The sequence below is a fragment of the Anopheles arabiensis genome, chromosome 3 (assembly GCF_016920715.1).
Source record: "Anopheles arabiensis isolate DONGOLA chromosome 3, AaraD3, whole genome shotgun sequence".
Lineage (NCBI taxonomy): Eukaryota > Metazoa > Arthropoda > Insecta > Diptera > Culicidae > Anopheles > Anopheles arabiensis.
The window spans coordinates 59,066,742-59,087,246 of NC_053518.1; positions in this window are offsets into that span (position 1 = coordinate 59,066,742).

A 20,505-nucleotide genomic window follows, 5' to 3' on the forward strand; every position below is an offset into this window, starting at 1 on the left:
TGGACCTCTTCACGGTGACGTCGAGGAGCCCAAAATAATGCACTCCCGCATATGCTGGATATTTACTCCCCCTTTGTTAAGGCCTCCATTTCATCCGGGAACCCCTCCCATTGCGCCTTACGTAACAATGCGTATTTGGCGTGTTCTATGTCTTCACGTCCAATCATCTTGTTGAACGCCTTCCGGTCTTTCAAAAAGTCCACGAACTTCTTTAGGAATGTGTGATGGCGAAGCAGGCGGTCCCATGTTGAATAGTTCAGCTCGGAAACCACCGCCTCGTGATGGTGCGGCACTGGGTTTGCGGCAACACGCTTCTCCTCCTCTGTGTCTGAGACAGGCTGGTGCTCGGGCCAATCACACTCTCGATAACAAGAATTCTGGACCATTAAACCACATGCTTGCATTGGTCACCTTTGTCGCGGCATCGGCTGGATTTTCCTTTGAAGGAACCCATCTCCATTGACTGGCGCTGCTCGTGTCCAGAATTTCGCTCACTCGATGCGCCACAAATTGCTTGTACTTCCGATGCTTGCTATTGATCCTCGACAGTACTGTTCGTGAATCTGTCCAGAAAGTGGTGCGGTGGATTGGCAGTCTGAACTCTTTTGCAACGGTTTCGGGGACCCTGGATCCCAAAATGGCGGCTTGCAACTCGAGCTTTGGAATCGTCAATGAATGGATCGGAGCCACTCGAGCCTTGGCAGCGACAAGCCTTACGACGTAGCACCCTTTGAAGCAGCTTCTTGCGTACACGCATGCTGCAAATGCATCGAGAGATGCGTCCACAAAGGTGTGGATATCGATCGGCGCATTTCTTCCGCGGTGATTGGCCTAGGAATGGCTAGATCCTTTGCTTCACTGATGGTTGTCGTCCATTCATGCCACTTTGTTGCGAGATTGTCGGGAATCTTTGCGTCCCAGTCCTCAACGGCTAGGTGGACAGCCTGCATTATAATCATCCCTTGAATTGTAAGATGGCTGATGAGACCGAGGGGATCATATATACAGTCTGTTCCCGAGTTACGCGGTTTCTGCGTTCCCGACGAATCCGCGTAACTCGAATATCCGCATAAGTCGAATTTCATGTTTTTTGACTAAAATACTATTTATTACTCGCAGTTTTTGATTTAAATTAATACTTTTATACACTTTATCATTTATTCGATATGATTCGTGCAGAAAATTCTAATATTTCTGGCTTTTAAGCGGTTTCAATTTGTTAGCAAAAATGCAATTTATACCGAACTTGAAGCAAATTGTACTGATTTGACATTTAATTTGTCAAATTTAGAAAACCGCGTATCTCCGAATCCGCGTAAGTCGAGAATCGTGTAACTCGGGAACAGACTGTACACATGACGAAACTTAAAACTTCTCGTTTGGTGGGGAGTTCTCCGCCGACATCGGTGTGAGCTCTAGCTATATTTACTTTGTAACCAAACATGTCCAGCTGCGTATTCCACTGCACACCTAATATCTTTTCGACGCACAGGTTTTTTCCCTTGATGTCCACCAACCTTTGGTGAATTATTCGACACAAAATTCCTTATGAAGAATCCACCCATCGCGTGAACGTTTCTCACCTGCTACACCGTTTCGATGGCCTCTTCCAGTGAGAAGAAGCTGTCCAAGTAGTCGTCCACATAATGCTGGCGAATGATGGGTCTAAGGGCCAGCGGGTGAGTAAGTTGATGCTCTTCGGCGTTTCGATTTTTCACTGCTTGAGCGCATGATGGTGAGCACGTTGCACCAAACGTCATGACCTGCATGACGTACGTAGGGGAAAGCGGGGCAAAATGGGCATGTTAAGCAGTTTACTGAATATTCCTTTGAATATGTCACAAAACACAATTTTTTTTTCATTAGTGTATGCCTCCACCCTTTATCTATGGATTGGAATTGCCAAACAGGATGAAAACAACTTAAAATCATGAAAACAATGTAAAATAAAAGTTGATGTTTTACGAGAAGCTTTTTTGACACGCGGGGTAAAATGGGCATAGCCCTGGGGCAAAATGGGCATATGTAAACAAATTGTGAAACGTCAAAACACTGGGGCAAAATGGGCAACAACAACTGCGCTTAGATAATGGTCTATGCTTTTGCGCACGTTTCGTGAAATGTATTTTTGTTCTATCTTTTGTTTTGCAGATCAGGAAAGCCCCTAAAATTGTTCCAAAAATATGTTATCAAAATTAAAACAGTTTTTACACGTTTAAATCTACAAAATCGAATCTTTTGAAGCTGTGCCTATTATCTTTATTGAGGCGACAAATACAACACCATAGCCTCACCAAGCGCCGTATGTCAAAAGCATCTGCCCATTTTGCCCCAAGCGTAACTGCCCATTTTGCCCCACGTGAAGCATTTTTATATTTTTTGTTATATTAGTAAAAATACTCATTCAATCGCCTTGATTTCTTCAGACAAATTGTATAGAATTATCATATCTTTAAAAATAAACAATGCAAAACTTCAACGAATTCCTGTGACACTAAATTAAGCTTATTTTCGAAGTGGCAAAAATTACATCAATTTGCTACTAAACCTTATTTTGCAATTTTCTTGGTTGTTTGTTATGCAATGGTTATGAAACTTATATGGTGTTCATAGAACACTCTAATGAATACATTTTGAGCATTGGAAAGTATCTTTGTAGTCAAATAATGCTTAAATTGAGGGTGCCCATTTTGCCCCACATGCCCATTTTGCCCCGCTTTCCCCTATCCGGCTGCCGTGCTGCGTTTCCTTCACGCCACAGTATGCGCTGTGCGTCCTGGTCCTCCTTCCTTATTTTCACTTGGTGGAACATCTCCTCAGCAGTATGCCAAATAATGACGGCATTTCGTCAGGTCCGGTGAGGAGCTGGGAGTTTGAGGAAACATCCTTAACTCTTGCGGTCGCGTCGAACACTTGCCTCAGTTTAAGCACCGGCTTGTTTTTATTCACAACCACGAAATGCGGCAAATAAAAGGTACGCGGCCCGTGCAGTGCTGTTTCTTCTCGCGAAAGCTTCCTTATATATCCCTTCTTCTCGTACTCCTTGAAGGTATCACACAGCCTAGTCTGCATTTCCGCATTCTTTTTTAGCTGCTTTTCCTGACTCACTAGACGTCGTTATGCAGCATGGTAGCTGTCTGGAAACTTCACTTCGTCGGTCTTCCATAGTAGACCTATTTTGTAACGTCCCTGTGATTTCACCAGGGTGTTGGCAATGATTTTCTCGGCACGTTCCATCTCGCTTGACTTCACTGTTGCTACTGGTTTCACTCCAAAGTCTTCTGTGCTAAAGTAGCTTCGCATCATTTTATTCATGGCATTTTCCTCGTAGTGGATCATCAGCAAATGTTCGGAGGCTTTGTGGGGTTTGGTATCCATCCCGAAGATAACCCATCCTAGCTTCGTTTTAATCGCCATTGGCTCATCACTTCGGCCCATTTTTCGTCCTAGTGGTATTAGTAGGTGACTATGGTTTAAGCCAATTAGGACGGTTGGCTTTGCTCTCTTATATTCGCCTACTTCAATTCCTCTCAGATGAGGATATCTCTCTGCGAGATCACCGCAGTCGATGGATTGGCTCGGGAGCTGGAGCGTTTTCACGGTTCTCATCTTCTCTACGAGATGCTCTCTCTTCTCCTTCTCTCCTCTTACGAAGCAGCTTACTCTCTTGCTCTCGTCCTCTTGGATGGACAAATTATGTGTACATGCCATCGTGAGGGGATCGGTCGGTCCTTCTAACTGAAGCTCATTCGCAATCTTCTCCTAGATCAATGTAACCGACGATACTGCGTCTAGGAATGCAAATGTAGCCTGCGTTTTGTCTCCGTTTCGCAAAACAATTGACACGATTTGAAAGGAAATGTTCTGCTGTGCCTGGTGATAATTTGTATTGGATGTGACGGGTAAGTGTAGCAATTGATGGTGCATTTCCTTGCACCCTTGTATGTCGCATTCCCTTGCTGCTCTACAGTTTCGTGCGCGGTGATCATTACCGGATAAACAGACGAAGCATTGTTCTCCTCTATGAGCAATTTCTACGCGTTCTTGTGCCGTTCTCCGTTTCAATATATCACATCGATATAGTGCGTGGCTTCCATGACCACACGGGCAAGAAAAAGTTTGGTTCCATTGTCGTGCTGCTATGTGTGTAGATGGTCGTGCAGTATTTGTGTTGGTGGCTGAGTCGTGTGCGTTGCGTGCGTTAGTGAAACGATAGTTTCTACGCGGCCCTTCGGTCGTTCTTGCTGGAGGCTGGTGTACATTTAATGGTTGTTTTGCGCGTTCCGCCCGCTTTGGCAATTCCTTCAAGACTTTTGCTTGAGAAAGCAACCATTTTCCGAAGTCTTCTAGCGAAGGAAGGTCGCCCGGCTTTATATTGGCTGCCTTGTACTCGATCCATTTTATGTGTCGATTAGTGGGTAATTTGCAAGTCAATTCGTTCACCAGCCGATGGTCTTGCAAGTATGCGGATTTGTTTATTGCCTTTAGATTGGTTATCATACCCTGAACCGCGTCGGATAGTTCGGGAATCTTGTGTTGATTGTCAATCTTGACCTTTAGCACGTCTTTTAGGTGTTCGTCGTACACAAGATCCGCTCTACCGAATTGTTCTTCCAATTTGGAGATTATTTCGGGAACGTTTGCCGGTTCTAAAAATAATCGGCGAACATGTTTCTCGACCTCCCCTTTGAGGGCATGCTGGAGCCGGTTCATATTTTCGACGTTGGAACATTTTGCTTCTTCTGTGCTTTCATCGAACGCGCGCTTAAATTTGGGCCATTCTCCTGCCTTGTCATCGAACGGAGGAAGCTGGTTTAGCGTCGTTCGTTTTAAATAGGTATTAGTGTCAATGCTACTACCTTTCAGCGCTTCGATTAGGGCTGCGATGGCCGTGTCTTGGCCAGAGCCGGTCGGTGCTGGAGCCTTAATCTTTGCATAATCTGTTGTGCATTTAATACACAAGAATGGTTCGTCCGCTTTAGGCAGCCGGCTCAGTTTGGCGCATGCCATATGGAACCAGCGATCGCATTCGTCGCATTGGACCATATTGGGATCATCATCCCGGTTATCGACGAACGGGGTAAGGTTTCTTTTCGTAGTCATGACGTAGCTAATCGTGCCGATGAGTTCGTGTGCGTGTATAGTGCACAGATTTTTATCAGTGGTGTGGGTGTGCGATGTCGCACTGGTTTAACGGTGCGCAAGGGCTCTCCCTTGGAGCTCTCGCTTAGTGCTCTCTCATGCTATCGCATACGCAGCTCGCTGGAGCTGCACACGTGTTAGTGGAGCCGTATGCGTGAGTGCAAAAGCGTAGGTGGAGAGCGGAAGCAATCCTATCGGAAGCGATGCTGTCTTCCTCCTAGTGTAAGTGCTTCCTCTGAAGCGAGGATAGGTTCGTCTAGGAGCGAAGCAATTTCTCTTCGGTGAGAATGTGGAAGGCTAGAGAATTTGCGGAAGCTTTCATACCATGGGCAAATCCTTCTACCATACAAATGTGAGGAAGAATCCTCTCTGGAGCCACCAAATGTTACTACGGCGAACGGATCTGTGGGCCACGCGAAGGATGCGGCCTTGTAATTAAACCCGCTCGGGTAACTCGAATGATTATTTATTGAAAGTTCGGTCCCTTTTATACCCCCGGAAGCCCATACAATTTTTAGGGTGTTAGTTTATCCTTTCCGAGAATAAATAGTACATAAGTGTACGTACGCGTGAGTGCCGCATGTTAGTGTTTGTGACGCATTTTTATTCCGCTTTTACACGTAGCGTTCCCGGTTTCTAGATTAAGGTGATCGCGCACCACGCGAAATACAGTTTGAGACATTTTGAAAAATCGCACGCGTAACACCCACTGTAAAGCCACTTCAAACCCACGTGGGTTTGTGGTGGTCGATTCAGTCGTTAACCCACCAAATTTCAGATCAATCGGAGCTGTTAGTTCCGATCATATGTATTGACCTTGCCCACCCTCGGCCCACCTTTTCAAAATATGTTGACGAGGAAAAGATGGATCAAAAGCGGGCTAGGATCAATATGATTAACAGGATTTTAACACATCGATTACTTTAACTCATTCACTTACATCACAGCATAACTTCGGCTATATTTGTTGCGACAGCAACGGGTAGGTTGGTACGATTCAAAAGTTTAACAAATATTTCATTTGCAACGGCTAAGTTTGGATAGAAATTCGAAGCTATTGTAACTTATCGTATGAGAACGAGATCGCTGGCCTAAATAAATATACAATTGGAACGGCCCGTTTCTTGAGTTCATCGATAAGCATAAGCCACAACGTGCACGGTCAAGTGTTTGTAGGATCAATCTAGAAGGCGTGGACTTGAAGTATAAACAAAACACCATACGAAAACATAAAGATTATAAACAAATTGTTGCATGCATTGCAAAAAAAAGGGCCACGGTCAAGTGTTTGTAGGATCAATCTAGAAGGCGTAGACTTGAAGTATAAACAAAACACCATACGAAAACATAAAGATTATAAACAAATTGCTGCATGCATTGACAAAAAGGGCCACGGTACTTTCACACACTGGCACCAATACAATTAAACGACGTGTACGGACACGTTCAACACCATCAAAAATGTTAGCATATAAGAACCAATTTTGTCAAATAAACCAGCAGATCTAACTTAGAAACGGAACGGAAAACGTCTCGATTTTCTTTGAACGTCTTGGTCTTTCCTAGGTTTTTTTCTTTAGGTCTCATCCGGGTCCCTCTGCCCCCATCCGAAAAGTTATTGAATGAATTGTGCCACTTTCGAAGCATAGGTTCCCACGAACCGCGAACACTAGCCGAAGGTTTAATGTACAATTTATTTTGGTAACTCCTTTCGGGCAGAAACCCATCTTTATATAAATTTGTTTTCGGTTGAATCTCAGGACACTGAAGGCCTTTCCTTCGCGTGGCCTGGCCCGAGTTCCGCCGACAACAATATTATAAATCTATATACTGTGCACTAACCCGCGAAATGGATGCGTCCAAACAAACTTACTTTAACAACATTGAAGTGGCTGCTTCTGTGGCCGTGTGGTTTAACCCACCAAACTAATTGTGTTTTGGCTTTGTTTGATGGAACTGAATTTTTAGTACAAGAAATTGGTGGCGTTTTCGGTATCCTGATTATTTGTGCTATTTCTATGTGTTGGAAAACGTTTGCTTCCCGTGTAAAAAATGAGAGAATTAAATTCTTTAGGCTATTTCAACGCAGTACCAAAAATTAATGTTTTTTATTCTCTCTCTTATAATCGTTTGTACACTTGTTCGCTTTTGTCGTTAAGGGGCGATTCCGCGGTTTTTCTCCCCTTTTTATATGTATTGAACCGGATCAAAACATCGCCTGGTCTGAAAGATGTTGGAACCTTACAAATTTTCCAACACTATGTCATTTATGTTTAATCTCTTTCTGTTTTGTTTTACCCATTATTATCGTTTTGGTTTTGTTTATGATCATTTCTAATTTTAGTTCGCATATTGCTGTATAAAATTATATTTTACCTATTTGGAGGGTTCTATTAAGCATTGTTATGTTTTTATCTGTATCCATTATAGCAAAATCATCTGCATACTGTATTAGCCTAATGTTTGGTATTTTGTTCATCCTACTATTTTTTTTCGTATAAATATTACATAATGTAGGGGACATCACGTCACCCTGTGGCAGTCCATCAATGACTAGTGTAACGGTACTTTATTCGCTGGATACCTCCGTCCTCACTCACTATCGCTTATCTAATGCCTATCTCTCTCTCTGTTGATAACTATCGCTCTCATGCTTATCTGCCTGCATCTTATCGTTTTCCGCTTATCGTTTCGCACTTAAGGCGAGTTTACACTAGTTTGCTGATTATTTTTTTATTACATTCCAATTATATGGTCTAATTTTATTGAAAATTGACTAATCCATGTTACTAGTCAATTAGTAATTCATGTTTATCTTGACGAGTTTTTTATAAGAATTTATAGTTTTACGTTATTATGTGCGTTTTATAAGTCTGCGAAGGGAATACCTATTTTTCTTTTTTTTTGTATCCAGTTTAGCAATTAGTTTGTGCACAATTGGGTTGATTTATTTTTTTTGAAACCAAAAGATCTGTATGGGAGTATTTTGTTTCTTATACAGTGTTGTAAACAACAGGCGATCGGTACTGTCCAGTCAGTTGAACCGGTTGATAAACCGGCAGCCCCAATTATCCGTGATCGTCCCGGATAGTACAGAATATTCAATTGTAAGAGAAAGGACCGAGAGAATGAGAGGCGAGTTACGCGATTGTTGGCGCAAACGCCATCGCGAAAGATCAATTGCAAATCAAGCGGCGAATAAGGTGCAGCAAATTTTTTTAACTTTGTGAAAGCAATTTTCAAAGAAGCTGGATTTTGACTATATTTATTTTCTACTCTAGTTACATCCGTAACACACAGTGTTTATTTATTTTCTTTAGGACTGCCGAATTGCCTACTTTCATGATCGTATTGATAAATGATATTAATGTATTATTTTCTACTTTTGTTTTGTTCTCGTTTTGTTTTTGTATTGCTTTGGTTTTTATTCTTCTTGGTTTTTTTTCTCTCCCTTTTTCCCACATCTCATTTTTTTCCTATACCTTATATTTGTTTTATCTACTCCAGGTACTGATTTTTTCTTTTTGTTTAGAATTTTATGCCACTCTTCTTCGTCTAGCAGTTTGTTTTCGTTTATAATTTCAAGTATGTTTATTGATTCAATATATATATTTTTTCATTTTTTCCATATGTTTTTTCTGACTAGTTCTCGATTCTTCATTGTTATGGATTATATTTTCTTCTCTGGTCATTTATTCCTTATTACTAACTATATATCTAACCTTCATAGCTCCTTTGTCGTAATGTTTTTGTTAATTTTTTCTATTTAGTTTTTGTAGAATTCTTTTTTACTCAATTTTATTTTTCTTTTTAACAGTGCTTCATTTTTTTTGTACTTAATGGCATCTTTTATAGTTTGTGTATTGTGGTACATTGTTTTTGCTTTATTTCTGTGTTTTAGTGCCGTTTCAATGTCTTTATTCCAGCACGACTTAGGATCATAATTTACCTTTTACCCTAGCTATATTTTGCTTAATTTTTTTCTATTTTTTTTTTATTTCGTTTAGTGCTAGTATCTTATCTATTTTAAGGATTTGCATGTTTTCAAGTACTTTTTTCTTATTCAGTTGTGCTGTTTGTTATTTCTTTGTCTTTTCTTTCATGCATGCTTTGATTATACTGTGTTTGCTGCTTCCTATATGTCGTTCTATCATATTTTTGTCTATCCTATTAAATAGATCTTGTGTGATTATGGTTGAATCAATAGAAGTGTCTCTGTTAGAAAACGAATCGGAAAAATAATTTAATGCCGAACACTTCGATAGTTTTAGTTTTAATCGTAAGATGTTGCCAAAAAATTGGTCTCTTTATTCCGCTGGTTATTTGGTAATAATCTCGCGGATTGTCTTTCGAGCCCTTTTTATGCTATTTTGTTTTGTTTTGTTTTGTTTTGTTTTGTTTATTGTATTAAGTGATTGGCCAAACAAGCGGCCTTATCACTGAATTAAAACTAAAACTTAAATAACTAACGCAGTGTACAATGACAAAACGGATCAACAAAATCTAGTAGGTAGGTGCCAGTCAAATGAAATGTAACGCTGATTAAATTTACGGGCCATCGCAGTCATTGGGTCGTTCTCGCTGTATGCACGTCTTGTAAGGTCAGTTCTTATTAGTCTGTAGTTACGGAACACTCTAGGAGGGACATTTATGTTGACTCTAGCCAGTAGTTCTGGCGAATCTATCTCACCGACAATAAGTTTGGACAAAAACGTACATTGGGCATTATCACGTCTCCTAGCAAGTGTGTCCAGACCAAACAACAAACAACGAGTATGATACGATGGACGAGGGGTTACATTACGCCACGGAGTGAAGTGTAGGACAATACGAGTAACTCTCTTTTGGACAGCTTCTATTCTATTGGACCAAACACTAGAGAACGGACACCAAACTGTAGAACTAAACTCGAGGATGGAACGAACATAGGACTTATACAGAGTTAACAGGCAGTGTGGGTCATTGAGTTCTCTCGAATGGCGACGAATAAATCCTAGCATTTTGTTAGCTTTGTCTAAAATATCACAGTAATGTTGTCGGAAATCTAGTTTGCGATCCAGGGTGACTCCTAAATCCCTGACCGTATTGCACCGCGGTAGTTGTGTCCCTGATATGCTATAGATGTACCTTATCGGACTAGCTATTCTAAAGAAAGACATTGACGTACACTTATCAACAGAAATTAGCAGGTCGTTGTTGATACACCAGTCAGAGAAAACATCAATCGATGTTTGCAGAGAAAGAGAGTCGGAAGTGTTCCGTACGATACGAAACAGCCTAACATCATCCGCATAAAGCAGACAATCTGCTTCCGTAATGGCCAGTGTGACGTCGTTAATAAAAAGCGAGAACAGCAGTGGTCCCAAGTTGCTGCCCTGAGGGACGCCAGATGAACTCTCGAAAACGTTAGAGGAGACACCATCGATTTGTACGTAGTAGCTACGTTCAGAGATATAGGACCTGAACCAATTCACCAGCGGAGTAGAGAGACCGATCCGGGCGAGCTTAGCCAACAGCAAGCGATGGTTCACACGATCAAACGCAGCCTTAAGATCAGTGTATACTGCATCCATCTGAGCTCCGGAAGTAAAGGCTGCATGGCAGTTGGAGACGAATTCCACCAGGTTTGTGGTAACACTGCGTCGAGGAAAGAAACCATGCTGGCGTGTAGAAATATAAGAACGACAGTGATACATTAGCGAGTTTTGTATGACGATCTCAAACACCTTGGCACAAGAAGGCAAGGTGGTTATACCGCGGTAGTTCTCAGCAGAGTTTTTATCCCCTTTTTGTACACCGAAAACATCACAGAGGATTTCCAGGCCGTGGGTACAGTACTTTGTGCAAAAGAGAGTTGGTAGATTTGAGACAGAGGCTCTGCTAAAAATTCGCGGCATTTGGCAAGGATTGCCGTAGGAATACCATCGGGTCCAGGGTTGTTTGAGGTTTTGACCTGCTGCAGAGCACGTAGTACAGTATCTACCGAGATAATAATATCGCGTACGTCAATGTCAACAACATCACGGGGCACATTATTTAAAGCTGCTTCTAATGATAAGCTTGCATCATCCGTAGTAAAGCAGTCCTTGAAACGATCAGCAAATAAGTTGCACATGCCTTCCTTACTGCTTGTGGAGACGTTGTTATATGTGAGAACATCGGGGAGCGAGCTGTTACCGCGTTTTGATTCAACATACCTCCAGAATCGTGTTGGGTGTCTGATGAGCGAGAATTTCACTCGAATGAGATAACGAGTATGAAGTTGTCTGTTATAGCTTCTATATACATTATGGGCAGCAATGAACCTTAATTTGGAGTGTTGTGTACCATTTGTACTGTAAAAGCGAAAGCATGACGCTTTGTTTTGCTTTAGACGGCGTAAACGTGCATCAGACCATGGTGGACTGCGACGCGGTGGCATTAGAGGACAGCAATCAGATATAAGCGCCAGTAGTGTTGTGTTAAATAGTTCCAATGCTGAGTTAACATCCGGATTACCTTCCAGGAAAGACCAGTCAGTAGATTGAAGCAGTTCAGCTAGACGGATAAAGTTAGTTCGCCTGTAGTTACGTGTGCCGGACTCACGGTTCGGTGCGGTAGAACGCCAGGAACGAGCTGTATTGCCAGCACCAGTTAAATGTAGTTCAACAGGAGGATGATGAACATCAACGGCAACCATAGGGAAAGGTGACACCACCGGTGGGGCACAATAATGTAGGATCTCGTCAGAGACAATTATGAGATCGAGAATGTTATTCGATGCATTAGGTATAAAGTTGATCTGAGAAAGCCCATTACTATAGATGCAGTCAAGCAAAGAGCGGCAGTTGTCCGTAATTCGTGAATTCTCATAATTGATTCGCAGTGCAGGAACGTTAGAATCATCGGTGTTCCAGGAAAGATTGGGGAAGTTAAAGTCCCCGAATAGGAGAAACGTATCGGTGGTTGCACAAGCAATATTATCTATGGTGGAGCAGATAGTTTGCATGGTAGTAGTGTTGTTTACTAAATCTGGAGGAATGTACACTACACCCGTGATAAAAGTACGTTTATTACCATAAACTCTTACCCAGAGTTGCTCAACGGTATCCTGTGTAGGACAAAGTATTGTACGTAGGTGTGAAGCAACGGCAATAAGAACCCCGCCACCGGTTGATTTTTTACTATTTTTGCTGCTGCGGTCTGTTCTATACACTGTATAATTGTCCGGGAACAATTCCGAGGAATCAATCGTTGAATCCAACCATGTTTCAGTCAGGATAATAACGTCATAGTGGGTTGTAGAAACATAGTCAAATACTTGATTGCATTTAGATTTCAATCCTCTAACGTTTTGGTACAGGAACAATAATTCGTCAGTATTATTACGGCAGGCGACCCCTGTAGGATTGACATGATAGCCGTGCGATTGTGTGAGTGTAGTGTCCGTTCTTTGGCGATGGTTTGTTTTGGTTTCACGATCATTAAGTTGCGTGCGCCTTTCGTCAAGCACTGCCTCAGTAGAAAAAATATTGTTTGTTGTAGGAAAAACAATCGTCTGGTAAGTGCAATTATTATTTACTAACGTTGTTTCAGCGCCGGTGTTCTTCGCTGCATATTTTGTTGGATATTCTCTCTCTTTTCCTCCTCTATTTTCCTCTTTTCTCTCTTCCTAACGATAATATTGACAGGTCGTTGGAACCATCCTAAACTGCTGTTATAAGGTTCAAACAGTCTCTCTTTTTTGGATCTCCTGAGAAGTGTGTTTTTTCAGTTTTAAAAATTCAAACCAAATAATCAAATTCTTCAATCAATTTAGTTCCGTTATTATCGTTTTTTTGTCTTCCCAAAATGTATGGTGACAGTTAAAATCTCTCATTATTTCTGTTCTTCTGATTTGTTGTGTTACTTCTGTTATTTCTTGCAGCGTTGTTTTTGGGCTCATGTATATCGATAAAATATTTTATTACTTTCTTTTAACTCTATTGTTACTATTTGTATATTATTTATCCTATTTTTTATTCCGATTTATTTAAATTTCATTCCCTTTTTGATGATGATTGCGCTTCCGCCATATCCATATTAGTAATTTTTTTTTGTATTATATCTTTTGGGAGAAAAGGGATATAATATTATGTTTTGTTTTTTTTTTTATTTTTTATTTTTTTTCTCTTTATTTTTTTTTATATTTTGTTGTAAAATAGGTATCTTTTGCACAAATATAATGCGAATGCTTCAAGAACATTAAGGAAATCCAAAAAGAGCATAAAATATTTCAAAGAATTAAAATTAGAATTAAAAAAAAGAATTAAATAATTGCAAAAAAACACATAAAGCTGTCAAATTTTGAAGAATCGCGTATTGCGAATACGCGTATATCAAGTATCGCGTATGGCGGATATTTGCTGTACTTTAAACGGATACCAACCGAAATCTAGATATCTATTCTAGGCACTTTGGTCATTTTGAAAGTAATTACTACCGGCCGTAATTACTGACGTATTACTTGTTAAAACAACGACGAAAAGCAAACCATCAACCGAGAGAAATGTAACGCGACGAACTTTGAACAAAAAGAATAACGACGAAGCTTTGATGTTAATTCTTTTATTTCTGAGACGCAACTGTACAAGTTCATAATTTTCGATCGCTTATATACTACCATACGCCAGTACTGTCAAACCCAAACAACATAACGTTGCTTATTCTTAACATTACTTTATCATAAACTTTTATTTTTAAAATAACTTCTTCCGTCACTTTGTCCTTGGTGAGGCCTTCCATGATTTCATTTTCAGTGAGGAATTCGATGTCCGGGCACGTTATTACACCTTTTCACGTCGGGGAAAGCGGGGCAAAATGGGCATGTGGGCAAAACGGGCACCCTTCATTTAAGCATTATTTGACTGTAAAAGTACTTTCCAATGCTCAAAATGTATTCATTTGAGTGTTCTATGAAGACCATGTAAGTTTCATAACCCTTGCATAACAAATAACCAAGAAAAATTCAAAATAAGGTTTTATAGCATATTGATGTAATTTTTACCTCTTCGAAAATAAGCTTTAACAATTGATTCATGAATGCGTTTCTGTTGTACAGAGTATATTTTGAAAGTTTTTTTATTGTTGTTCGAAAAATGTGTTGTTTGTGTGAAAAAAGTATACGAATTGATGCAGTTTTCAAAATAATATAAGCAAAAATAATCAAATGTTGCGAATGGGGCGAAATGGGCAGTCGCGCTTGATGGGGGCAAAATGGGCAGATGATATGACAGATGACTCTAGATGAGGGTACAGTGCCTGGTTGATTAAAATCTATAAATTACGATTGAAGTTATTGCGATTAATTTGTATTACACGTATTAAAAAATGCGATAATTACAAAGATGAAATATTAATAAAAAACGATATTTTTACCATAAATATTCCACTATCTAATAAAGGAGTGTTCAATCTTACGATTTCGGATTATGTTTTGTTTCGTGTTTTGGTGTAACTTTTCTAGCGTTCGATATTTACCGGGTGTTGTTTCTCGTATTGCACAATTAGAAGAGGATTTATTTCACGCAATTCACTTATACTTATAAACTAATCGATCGTGAACGAACGCTCCGAACTCAACGAATGATCTTCTTGTTTCGTTAAACACGAATCAACTGGCAGGGCTTCCGTGCCTAAGCCTGAACAAAGAGTGATAATGATAATGAAATTGTGAACGCGCAGGCCAAATTTATGAAATAGACCACGGTTTGAATGAAATTAACTTGTAAATCTTTGTTATTAAAGCTTCATCAAAAGGAGCAATAAAGTTATTCAATTGTGGAATTTATTCTTCAAACAGAGGTTAGCCAATTGTCAAACTGAAAATTTAAATTCAACGTGGTCTTCTTTCATTTCATCTCGAGTGGCTTTTTAGCAAAGTCAATTGGGTAGTTGTCAAGAAATTTTTATTAGAAGTAAGAAGTTGTTATCATTAAACAACACAAGATTGATCTTGATGTTTATAAGAAAATCAATAAATAAAAAAATAAATGTTAAAAGCTACATTTTTTAAAATATCGACTTGATTAACTCTTATGTCAAACATGATTTCATTCAACATTTTTCCTGCGTTTTTTCGAAGGCATTAGATGTTGTTGCAGCGGTAAGGCTGGAAATAGACGAACCGAGATCGTCGCGGTACCGCGAAATTCGCGTATGACTTGAGCTGCCAATTAAGTTATAAAATCTGACAGATAGGCGAGATAATCGCGGTTCGTGTATGGAACCATCCGAGGTCTGGTGACGATTGAATGTGCCAAGAAGAAATAATGTTTATCAATTTTCGAATCAAATTGGTTATTTCACATAGTTTATGCAAAATAAAATACAAAACTCTTTTCCCTACACGTTTTTTCAAACGAATTCACCAGAAAAAGTGAAAATAATCGGTTCGCGCTACCGCGAAAATCTCAGGAATACCGAAGTTGGGTATCTCTGCGAAACAGCAGGCGCAATCGGAGGCGCGGAAGATTTGACAGCCCAACTGTTCTACAACTGTTATAAACAAGGCGCGAATTTCGCGGTACCGCGACGATCTCGGTTCGTCTACCCGCCCGCTGCGCAAAGCGACGGAAGGCGCCCGCTGTGCAAAGCGACGGAAGGCGTTATGGCGTTCTGAGAATTTTATCATGCCTTCCTTTTCTCTCCAACGGCAAATTTGTCGAGCAGCTCGTCGAGCTGCCCGTCCCTGGCTCCGCCTCATACCCCTCGCCTGAGCGCGCTGCCGAAGGTTTGGATGTGTTGGTGTGTCAGACGGCCAATCGCTGGCAGCCGTCGTCCGTGCTCATTCCCTCCATAGCGCTATCTCTTTCTCGCGTGTGGACAATGCTCATGAGTTGCTGTGGCGCTTTAAAAAGCCGTTAACAAACATTGCGGCGATGAAGTTGTATTTTCACAAATCAAACCAAAAAATGCGCAATAAGTTCAATTACTGCAATAAAAAAATGACTACAGAATCGCTAGTTTACGCTGGAGGGTTTGCTGTGCAACGCGCTGAACCCTAATTCGCATTGACACGTTCAGCCCGGCGCTGATTTTCATCAACTTTCCGTTCCACCAGCATCAAGAACGCTACCTGATTGTGAAACCAGCATCCTGGATGGGGGGGCGGGGGGTGGCCATGGGACCCCTACGATCATCGGTCACAGGCCCTAAAATTGTAGTCGCCATGGGGGGAGGGGAGGTGCAAATGGTTCTCCAGACACGGAGCCCTAACGACCATCTTTCCGGGGGGCTCTTATCGCTAATACTCTGTCCACTTGTAGACATACGGCATACTACAGACTAGAAATCTTCGGCGACCGCCTTGTCCGCCTACCGTAAGGTCCGCCGATGGTTCATGACGGTGTTTTTTTTTGTGGACGTGCATCCTTCCCCCTGCCTGCAGCGTATGCATCGAGCAGGAGACAGTGTGGCAGTATGCAAGTAACCCGCTGGATGGGAGCGGTCGCGAGGCAACGCCATCGTTCCGCACATCTGCATGCCCGTCGTGGGTTCTAACCGCGTATGAACCGTCCGCCGTAGCAAGAGGTGACTATCCGGCTACGTGGTACTCAAGTCCTGGAAAGGCCGGCATGATCGCGTAGGCCATTACGCCAATAATAATAATAATAAAAATAAGAAGAACTTAGCATAGCAGTCCACACTCGGGGAAGGTTTTTGTTTTGACTTTGGTGCTGCCGGGTTTACTGCTGTGGCGCGACAAATGCACGGAATGCACTCGACCAAAACATGAACCTACCGATCCGAACCCATTCCAAGGCATTGCCGGTCGTACGGCGTCATGATACCGACTCAAAACCAACAAGCCATCAGATTCTGGACGGACAGGTGCAGCACCATACGCGCACCGTAAAAAATAAATCCAGTATCCTCTTTTGTATGAATAAAGCTCAAGTTTTGTTTCCACTTGCGCCCGCTAGCTGAATTAGAAATAAATGTGCAATATATCACACGCACGTTTGCTTAGATCGTGTGTCTTTTTAATACCCCCAACAGCAGAGCCGATCGCAAAGATGCCAATGCCAATGGTTGTGTTGTCTCTCAGGTAGCGAGATCGAAAATGCATGGACTTTGTAGCCGCAGCGGTTGAAAATGTACGCATCAGAATCAAATAGTTTTGGGGTTTCCAAACGCACGCACACACACACAAACACACAAACACGCGCGCGCAAACTCTCACACACACACACACACACACACACACACACACACACACACACACACACACACACACACACACACACACACACACACACACACAAACACACACACACACACACACACATACACGCGCGCACACATGCATGAATGCGCGCACGCCAGCACGCACGCACGCACACACACACACGCACGAACGCGCGCCCGCGAGCATGAAAGCGCGCACGCCAGCACGCACCCACGAAAGCGCGCTCGCGAGCACGCACCCCCGAAGTCGCGCAAGCACGCACTCCCCACCCCCACTAGACCACCCCCCCCCCCTCCACGCATGATCGATTACGGCTACCTTATCGGAAGAAAGGCTGGTTCAACTTTCTTGTAGCATCCTCATCCTTAGCGCCGAGCGGGGTGGGGGATCGCGGCATGATAGAATGAACGGTCACTTAACCCGCGCTGTGTGTGTGCGTGTGTGTGACGAGACCCGAAAACGCGAGACAGATTTCGGCACATTAAAAAAAAATATTGCCACTATACATTGCTACATGATGCTTAGAAGGTCGTTGAAGCATCAAACATGTTCAAATTAAAAAATATTACATTAGTGTTAGACGTTCTCCTACGCTTGTTTTAAATAGGCTACTTCACCCTCAATTGGCAGGGGCATCGAATGGTCTCATCAGCAGCGGCACGAAATAAAATAAACCATCACTACACCGATAACACTTTGAATCCCAATCCAGCTTCTCCCACAGCGTCTCAAGGTCACACACAAATTAATAAATGCTAATATCCACCAATAACAATACACAACCGCAATGCACATATGAGTATCAACGCATACACCGCAACAGCCAATCGGCTGGCGACGGAAGGCACGGGCAGAAGCGCAAGTAAGGCAAGGCAGGGCGAGGGAGGGAGAAGAAGCGGACGAAAAAATGGGCGCTAATATTTTTAAATTTTTTGACCGTTTTTTTTGCTCCGCCGCCATAAATAGTTCTTGCTCGACTTGCTCGACTTGCTCGACCCAGCGCAGGAATCGCTGAAGAACAGCGCGGGAGACCAGCCAAAATCTGCGCTGGCCAGCGCAGATTTTGGTGCATTTTCTGCGCTGGAAACTGCTCGAATTTGCGCAGCGGGTTACTTTTACCGGATTTTGGATAGGCAGTGCGCTCGCGAGCTAGGCTGTTTTTTCTGCATGGATTTTGGATAGGCAGTGCGCTCGCGAGCTAGGCTGTTTTTTCTACATGGATTGTGGATAGGCAGTGCGCTCGCGAGCTATCCTGTTTTTTTCTGCATGGATTTTGGACAGGCGCGCGAGCTAGAGGCTGTTTTTTCTACATGGATTTTGGATAGGCGGTGCGCTCGCGAGCTAGGCAGTTTTTTCTACATGGATTTTGGATAGGCAGTGCGCTCGCGAGCTAGGCTGTTTTTTCTGCATGGATTTTGGATATGCAGTGCGCTCGCGAGCTAGGCAGTTTTTTTCTGCATGGATTTTGGATAGGCAGTGCGCTCGCGAGCTAGGCTGTTTTTTCTGCATGGATTTTGGATATGCAGTGCGCTCGCGAGCTACCCTGTTTTTTTCTGCATGGATTTTGGACAGGCGCGCGAGCTAGAGGCTGTTTTTTCTACATGGATTTTGGATAGGCAGTGCGCTCGCGAGCTAGGCTGTTTTTTCTGCATGGATTTTGGATATGCAGTGCGCTCGCGAGCTAGGCAGTTTTTTTCTGCATGGATTTTGGATAGGCAGTGCGCTCGCGAGCTAGAGGCTGTTTTTTCTACATGGATTTTGGATAGGCAGTGCGCTCGCGAGCTAGGCTGTTTTTTCTGCATGGATTTTGGATATGCAGTGCGCTCGCGAGCTAGGCAGTTTTTTTCTGCATGGATTTTGGATAGGCTGTGCGCTCGCGAGCTAAGCAGTTTTTTTCTGCATGGATTTTGGATAGGCAGTGCGCTCGCGAGCTAGGCTGTTTTTTCTGCATGGATTTTGGATATGCAGTGCGCTCGCGAGCTAGGCAGTTTTTTTCTGCATGGATTTTTGGATAGGCAGTGCGCTCGCGAGCTAGGCTGTTTTTTCTGCATGGATTTTGGATAGGCAGTGCGCTCGCGAGCTAGGCAGTTTTTTTCTGCATGGATTTTGGATAGGCAGTGCGCTTGCGAGCTACCCTGTTTTTTCTGCATGGATTTTGGATAGGCTGTGCGCTCGCGAGCTACCCTGTTTTTTCTGCATGGATTTTGGATAGGCTGTGCGCTCGCGAGCTAAGCAGTTTTTTTCTGCATGGATTTTGGATAGGCACGCGAGCTAGAGGCTGTTTTTTCTACATGGATTTTGGATAGGCAGTGCGCTCGCGAGCTAGGCTGTTTTTTCTGCATGGATTTTGGATAGGCAGTGCGCTCGCGAGCTAGGCTGTTTTTTCTACATGGATTTTGGATAGGCTGTGCGCTCGCGAGCTACCCTGTTTTTTCTGCATGGATTTTGGATAGGCTGTGCGCTCGCGAGCTAAGCAGTTTTTTTCTGCATGGATTTTGGATAGGCAGTGCGCTCGCGAGCTAGGCTGTTTTTTCTGCATGGATTTTGGATAGCCAGTGCGCTCGCGAGCTAGGCAGTTTTTTCTACATGGATTCTAAATATACAGGCCGCTCGGGAGCTACCCTGATCTTCTCGCTACGTATTTTGGACAAGCAGTGCGCTTGCGAGCCAGGCTGTTTTTTTCTGTGTGTTTTGCACATACGATGCGCTCGCGCTCTACGATGTTTTATACGTGTGTTTTGAATAGGCAGTGTGGGTCAACGACAGTAGCTTGTGTTATTTTTTTTTTTAATAAAAACGTTAATTTGAGTTTTAGTTTTAACCACAATAAAAATATTTGATTTTTTTAGATGCGGCTATTTACATTCCATATAAGCCCAACAGTATTATAGATTTTGATTTTTTTTTCTCGGGGCAAGTAGTTTTAAACGAGCTTATTTATATTTTTCTATGCGATCGGGCGAATCATATTTTTCTGGAATGAAGAGTGGCGAGCGCCCGCTCACTAATGGGACCGAGCGAACCTTATGATTCCTGCTCTTCTTGCCCATGTCTAATCGGTGGGGTTTCGAGCAAAACGAATTCCGTACAGCGTTTTTTTTTACGGACTGAATTAGCCTCTCCCAGGCTCCTCCGAAGTATGGCGAACCTGGGGG